This window comes from Heterocephalus glaber, unplaced genomic scaffold, assembly GCF_053883595.1.
Source record: "Heterocephalus glaber isolate CG9 unplaced genomic scaffold, H.glaber_assembly_v1.0 deba00000896, whole genome shotgun sequence".
Lineage (NCBI taxonomy): Eukaryota > Metazoa > Chordata > Mammalia > Rodentia > Bathyergidae > Heterocephalus > Heterocephalus glaber.
The window spans coordinates 1,541,013-1,548,423 of NW_028258170.1; the positions used below are offsets into that span (position 1 = coordinate 1,541,013).

A 7,411-nucleotide genomic window follows, 5' to 3' on the forward strand; every position below is an offset into this window, starting at 1 on the left:
CTGGGTGATAGTATCATAAAGCCCTTCCAGCAACTACAGAAGTTACTGACAAACGAAGGAACTGTTTTACAGTGGCCCAGGTGAATAATTTTATTTATAGAACATAAACATTTGACATGCATGTCATGCCACTGTTAATAATTCAAAGACTTTAAATATGCCATTTCCAAAGGACACCTACAGAATAATGAACAAAGTTAATACCATTGCAATTATTTTTCTAAATACTCCAGCAGTAATAATAGAAATACTATTAGTGCTAATAAGAATAGATGCTTTCAAATTTCTAATATATGTGTGTGTGTAGAGAGAAATATAGACAGATTATACAATGAAAATTTTATGTACTAATATTTATTTCATAGACAGTGTTATAATAATAAATTATCTCCCTGATTCTCGAGTCTAATAAATCTGATGTCTTATGGGTGCATTGGTAGTATGAGATCCAGGGGAGCAAATGGTTTAGTTCCAATATGGTCACAGATGTGTCAAACTGCTCTTTGCATAGATCTGTTTACAGCTCCCCTGGCCTGAGGCCCAGCAGAATGCCCTGCCTCAGTTCACACCCAGATGGAATTCAAGCCAGGGTTGTGTTTTTCATGCAGCCAGGTGGAGAGTCCTCTCCTGTTCAGGGTGAGGAGCAGACTCCTCTGTGCCCACCTCAGCTGACATGATAGTGCTTTGCTACAGGAGCTAGGGGAATACTCTGTATTCGGTGTAGTCATGGAAACCTACATTTGACTGGAAAACACCTTCATGAGAACCACCACAGTGATGACTGTGCAAACCTCTGGATGCCTCTGTTCAGGTACACACATTAAGTTAACCAGCACAGCATGCTGAGTGCTGTGTATCATATCCATGCTTCTTTTTCTCCTCTTATGGACAGGGTCTTACTATGGACCCTGGGCTGTTCTCAGACTTGAGACTCTCAGGCTCCACAGTCACAGGACTGTGGAACTTGGCATTGCTCTGCTCCACATTTCCTCCTTCTGTTTTCTTGCTTGTTTACCTCCCTAGGGCCAGCACTTAAGTATTTTTCCTTCTCTTTTTAGGGCTCATATGAGAAGCTTGGGCCAACCTGGATAATCTGCCTGTGGCAAAGATTAAAACTCTCATGAGATCTGCAGAGCCCCTTGGCCTCGCAGTGCTGAGTATTCAGAGGTTACAGGGAGTGACGGCTGCTGGGCCTGAGGACTTGGGCTATAAATCCCAGCACCTGAGTGGGGAGGAGACTCACGTCCATGGTGTCCTGGTGTCACCTGTAATGTGGTACACGTGGGTACCAATAAAGAAAATATGAAAAGCATTCTTCTTGCTTCTATGAAGAAAACAACTGAAATCTCATAACAAATTAACTAGAGAATAACAATAGTTAATATTCTGAGTATCATGACCTTAAAAGAATGGCCAAAATGTACTCAGAGTACAAATCATAGACATAGATGTAGACACAAACATGGACAAACACAGACAAAATTGAAACAGACAAATAAAAGGACAAAACTTTCTTTTCAATGTACAAAAACAAGCCAGTAGTATAAGTAAAACAATTTATCATATATCTTAAAATACTTTACAAACAAAAAAATGGATAATTTGTGGAATTATTTAAAATTCTCCCTACTGCCTATGTATCTATTTTCAATTATGGTATATATTTTTTTAATTAATTTTATTGGTACATTTTATTCATACACTTTAGGTATACAATTCGTTTACATTTATCATTGGGTGTTCATACCTGTACATGATATATTTTGGTTCTTATTTTTTCCCCATTACCTGTGTACCCTTCACCCCCTCCACCCTTCCCTATTTACATAGATTTCATTTCCATTTTTTTTCTTTTCCCATAGTTTTTCCTTTCCTCTTCCCCTCCCTTCACTCCTTCATCTTTGGACCTTTTTTCCTATTTCAAATTATCAATTATTCATTTTAATCATTTTAACTCTTGTTTACAATATCAGTTTCTCACACTAGAGAAACTATTAGGTATTTATACATGTGTGTCCTTTTATTTCACTTAAGAGTATGGCCTTGATATGCATCCATTTAGCTATAAATGACTCTAGTTTTTCGTTCTTTATGGCTGAGTAGTACTCCATTTTATAAAAAACCCACATTTTCTTTATCCAGTTTCCAGTTCTTGGGCACTTCAATGCTTCCAAGCTTTAGCTATTACAAACTGTGCTGCTATGAACATGGGTGCACATATATCACTGTGGTATGATTCTTTCAATTCTTTAGGGAAGATACCCAGCAGGGGAATAGCTGGGTCAAATGGGACCTCTAGTCCTAGTTCTTTGAGGTATGTCCATACAGACTTCCACAGTGGTTGCACCAGTCTGCACTCCCACCAGCAATGTGGCGAAGCCCAACCAACCTCCAAGGCTGCTTGAGAAAGTTCCAGCTTGGGGAGAAGAAGGGTGGAACACATCATACCCTCATGTTTTATTTTTTTCATGCCATAATGTTTAAAATTGTTACTCTGGTCACAGGAATCATTGTGTTTGTGACTAACAACAAGCTCTCCATAAGGCAAATTGGCAATGATGTATTGAAATCTGATCTGGCTCAAAAGTCCCAAATTCCAGTTTTTCTTAGTTCTATTGCCACATCCACTTCTAAAGAAACCTCTCCTGAAACTCCCTCTGTTTTCCCACTACTATAACTCGCCCCTCTTATTGCTGACCTTCTTATTACTAAAGGGGTCTTACGAAGAAGTTGATAGGACAGACTTTAGATGTAAGAAATATTGGGAAATAAGAAATAGAGAGAAAGTTGGGACAGGTAAATGCATTAAGGAGGCGAGTTATTCAATATTTCTCACAGTGCTGAAAATATCTCCTGCTCATGAATTATGGACCCAAAAGACAGTTAGTTAAAATAAATAGAGTTATAGAGAGGTAGAGAGCTAATAGCAAACTATATTAACTGTTGTACAGTTTCTCAAGGGCTAGCTGGTGACCACAAGTTTGACATTTAATTAATTAAATCTTGCTTGTACCCCTGCTGCTATAGAGATTTTAATTAAGTTACCCTCTGGAGATTTTGATTAAGTTACATTCTGTTCTACCTAGGTATGGGAAAATAAGGGGACAATTGTGATTTTTAAGAAATATATTCATGATGTTCAATGAATTGAATCAGTTTAGAAAAATATATTGTTTAGTAAAAATAAGCTTACCTCACTAGATGTTGCTAAGGCAACCTAAAATGTAAATATGTTCTGCCCAATGCCTCCTAGCCATTGCTTAAAGATATAAAAATAAATCAGACCCTGAGACTTCTCAGAGGGAACCTGAACATTGCTTGCGACAGTTCTTTTCTCACTCGCTGGCCTGAGACCTCTCCCCTTCCTACCCTGCATCGACTGCAGCTGGTCTCTGGCAGCAGTGGAGAAGGGTTCCTTTCTCCCCACAACCCTGCCAGCATTTGTTACTGGTTGATTTCTTGATAGCAGCCATTCTTTCTGGGGTGAGGTGGAATCTCAGTGTTGTTTTCATCTGCATCTCTTGAATGAGGAGTGATGTTGAACATTTTTTCATATATTTATTTGCTGATTTTACTTCCTTGTCTGAGAAATATCTCTTCATTTCAGATGCCCATTTTTGAATTGGGTCTTTGAATTTGGGGGTGTCTGATTTTTTTCAATTCTTTATATATTCTAGATAGTAGTCCTTTGTCTGAGGTACAGCTGCTAAAAATTTTTTCCCATATTGTAGGTTGTCTGTTAGCTCTGTTGGTGGTTTCTTTTGCAGTGCAGAAGCTTTTTAATAAGATGAGATCCCAGTTGTTGATTCTTACTGACAGTTGGCGTGATGCTGAGGTTTTGTTCATGAAGGCTTTTCCTATGCCAATTATGGTATATTTTTAATAATTCATATAAGAGAAACCATGTGATATTTAAGATTGTGTGCTCAACTTTTTTCACTTATATTCTCAAGTTGCATCCATTTGCCTACAAATGCCTCAATTTTATCTTTTTAATGGCAGAGTAGTACCCCACTACTTATAAACACCACATTTTCTTTATCCATTCTTCTGTTGATGGACATGTAGGGTAATCCCAAGATCCAGCTATTATAAATTGTGTTGCTATAAACATGGGTATGTATTTTGATCCTTATTTATTCTTTTATTTTTTCACAACAGAGAAACTATTCAGTATTTACAATGTGAAACAGGAAGAAAAGGTCTAAAGGAGTAGGGGAACTGGGAGGGATAGAGGAAAGAAAAGAAGGGGAAAGAAAAAATGGAAACAAAGTCTTTGTAAATAGGGAAGGGTGGAGGGGGTGAAGGGAGGGCAAGGGAATGGGGAAAAAATAAGAACCAAGATAGATCATGTAAAGGTTCAAATTCTAAATGATGGTTGTAATTGTATTGTATACCTAAAATGTACCAATAAACTTAATGGAGAAAAAACAAAACAAAACGTGGGTATGCAAGTATCCCTGTAATAAGATGGAAAGATATCTAGAGGGGGAATAGCTCTGTCAAACGGAATTTCTACTTTTAGTTGTTTTTTTGCTTTTTGTACTGAGGATCAAACTTGGGTCCTTGTGCTTGTGCAGCAGGTGGCAAAAGCACTGAGCTAAATCCCCTGCCCCTCTACTTTTAGTTTTTGAAGAACCTCTACACTGATTTCTGTAGTGGTTGTGCTAGTTTACATTCCCATTACATTATATCCTTAGCTGACAAATTATTATTCCCTGAGGAAGTGTATGACATCATATCACTTGGCATCACTTTATAAATCTCTCATCACTCAAATTATACTGTGTTCATGTTTAATGAAAAATTTTATATATATTATCTCATTTCAAAGAATATCTTAAAGTATGGATTTCTTATAGGAGGACTAAACTAATTGCATTATTCAAATGTAAAAAATGAGAACATGCAATCAAGTAGTTTTACTTTCCAACTTAATTGATATTAAAGATTATCACCTTCCTCAGAATAAAGCTCTATGATTATATCAATTAAGAGTATTATAATGCTTTTCCAAGTTTTTATCAATCCTAGATATGGGTCTTTATCCAAAAATGATCCTATAAGTTAGTAAGAAAAAGTACATTAGGACTGTCTTACTAATTATAAACATTGAAAGGGAAAAAGTTAAATGATATTTAAATGCTCAACACTTTCTTCAAAAAGAAGATTAAAATTCAGTCTTCTGAATTTGTTCAGCAGCCCTGTATTGACCACACTGTGAATCCTACTTTATAAATTTCAAAAAATAATCATGAATGTAAGCAGTGACCCACAATAGTGGCTCTCTTTATCATCACAGTGCTCACTAACATGATCTTTCTCCACTACCAGATGCAAAATTCTTCATGCACATAAAACACTGTGTGAAAAATTTTTCATGAAGAAAACATGAATAAAATGTAATATCACATGTTAGACAGTAAAATTTGCAAATGAGTAAGTAAATGAGAAATACAACTAAGTTCAGAAGAAAAGCTAAGATGGCCCTTATCAAATGTCTTGTATGTGTGTTTACAGTCAGATTTAAAGCCACAGGTTGAAATGCAACAAGAAAAATGTCTTAAAGTGGCTCATGTTTTTGAGACCCTTGTATCTGAAGGTGGGACATTTAGGATTCTATTGAGTCATGCGCGTTTTCCTCATTCCTATTTGTTTAAATGTTAAATAATTTTATATACTTTATCTGGAGTTACAATAAAAAATTTAGGTAAATGAATGCAATGAATCTATGAGAAATTCAAGTAATCCTGGAAATAATTTCCAAAAATATCATATGGGCAATTACGTGAAGGTATAAAAATGTCTACATATTTGTGTTGTGGTTAAGAGAGATTAGATAATGAAAAAGAGATTAATGGGAGCCATAATAGAAAGAAGGAGATTATATGTACAAAATAAAACCATGTTAATCAAGCAGGAGTGTTGCCTTATATCTCATGTCCTCCCAGGAAATTATTAGACAGAGGGCTAAGTGCTGTGACCTTTTCTTCTGATATCAATAGAAAATAATTACATAGTACTACAGAGTTAGTTAAATAAATAAATGTAATGTTGATTCCAAAAAAATCTCTAGATTTATCTAGGGTTCATATGGGTGTCTACCCATTTACTGAATCTTTCACACAATAAGCATTAATTATTTAACCACAATTGGTCACTACTATTTTATGCTGCATAGATTAAAAGAAAATGTCACAAAATACAAGTACTGTATGGGCATTTAAGAAAATAAAATCCATTAAATTTAACCCACAAGACAGCATGGATATTTACAGGGTAAAGATTTAATTTACTATGTTTAGGCATGGATCACTGAAGATAGGTGAATGGTTCTACTCTGCATCCAGGCACAGCAAATTGCAAGCCAATATATAAATGTAATAAAAACACATTAAGTGCTCAAAGGGAGACTGTAGAGCATTGAAATATTTTTCTGACAGCTATATGACCAAAACTTCAAGGAGAACCATGGCACTGTGTTTTAAGAAATATTTTTCTCAGTGCCACAATGACATCCTTGTTCCTGAGGCTGTATACCATGGGGTTGAACATGGGAGCCAGGATAGTGTAGAAGAGAGACAGCAGTTTGTTAGTTCCTGCAGAATGGTTGGACTTTGATCTGAAGTCAGTAATGCTAGCAGATCCAAAAAAACAGCGCCACGACCAGCAGGTGGGAAGAGCATGTAGAAAAGGCCTTGGTCCATCCTTGGGCTTTTAGTAACTTCAGAATGGTGGAAACAATTTTGCTGTAAGAGGCAAGGATCAGCATGAAAGGGACAGCAGCAACCAACATGACTACTACATAGATAGACACCTCTTGAGCAGAAGAGTCCCCGCAGGCCAGCTTGAGAATGGGTGGTATGTCACAGCAGAAGTGGGGGATTTAGTTGGATTTACAGAAATGCGGAGAGAATATCTGGCACATTTGCCCTATTTGGACTGGGACTGCACTCAGTCAGGAGCCGGCTGCCAGCTGAGCACATTTCTTTGGGTTCATGAGCAGAGGGTGACAGATGGCCACATAGCAGTTGTAGCATATCACGGCCAGCAGGAAGCACTCAGTGGTTCCCAGCATAAGGAAGAAACACAGTTGCATGGCACAGTCCAGGACAGAAATGTTTCTCTTCTATGTCCAAAGGTTGAAGAGCATCCTAGGAAGAGTGACTGAAACATAGCAGATTTCCAAAGAAGAAAAGTTTACCAGGAAAAAATACATGGGTCTCTGCAGTGCCAGGTCCAATCTCATTATTATGTTGATGAGGCTGTTTCCAATTAAGATAATCAAGTAAATAATGGCAAACACTCCAGACAGAAACCCCCAGAGGTTTGGAAGATCAGAAAACCCCAGCAGGGCAAAGTGCCTCACCATGGAAACATTGCATCCTGCATTTATCTCTTCATGTGTCAT

General features: G+C 37.1%; 1 pseudogene; it reads right to left on the bottom strand.

Moving 5' to 3' along the window:
• Positions 1–6,420: 6,420 nt before the first annotated feature.
• On the bottom strand, positions 6,421–7,411 carry LOC106008585 (olfactory receptor 10AG1-like; annotated as a pseudogene).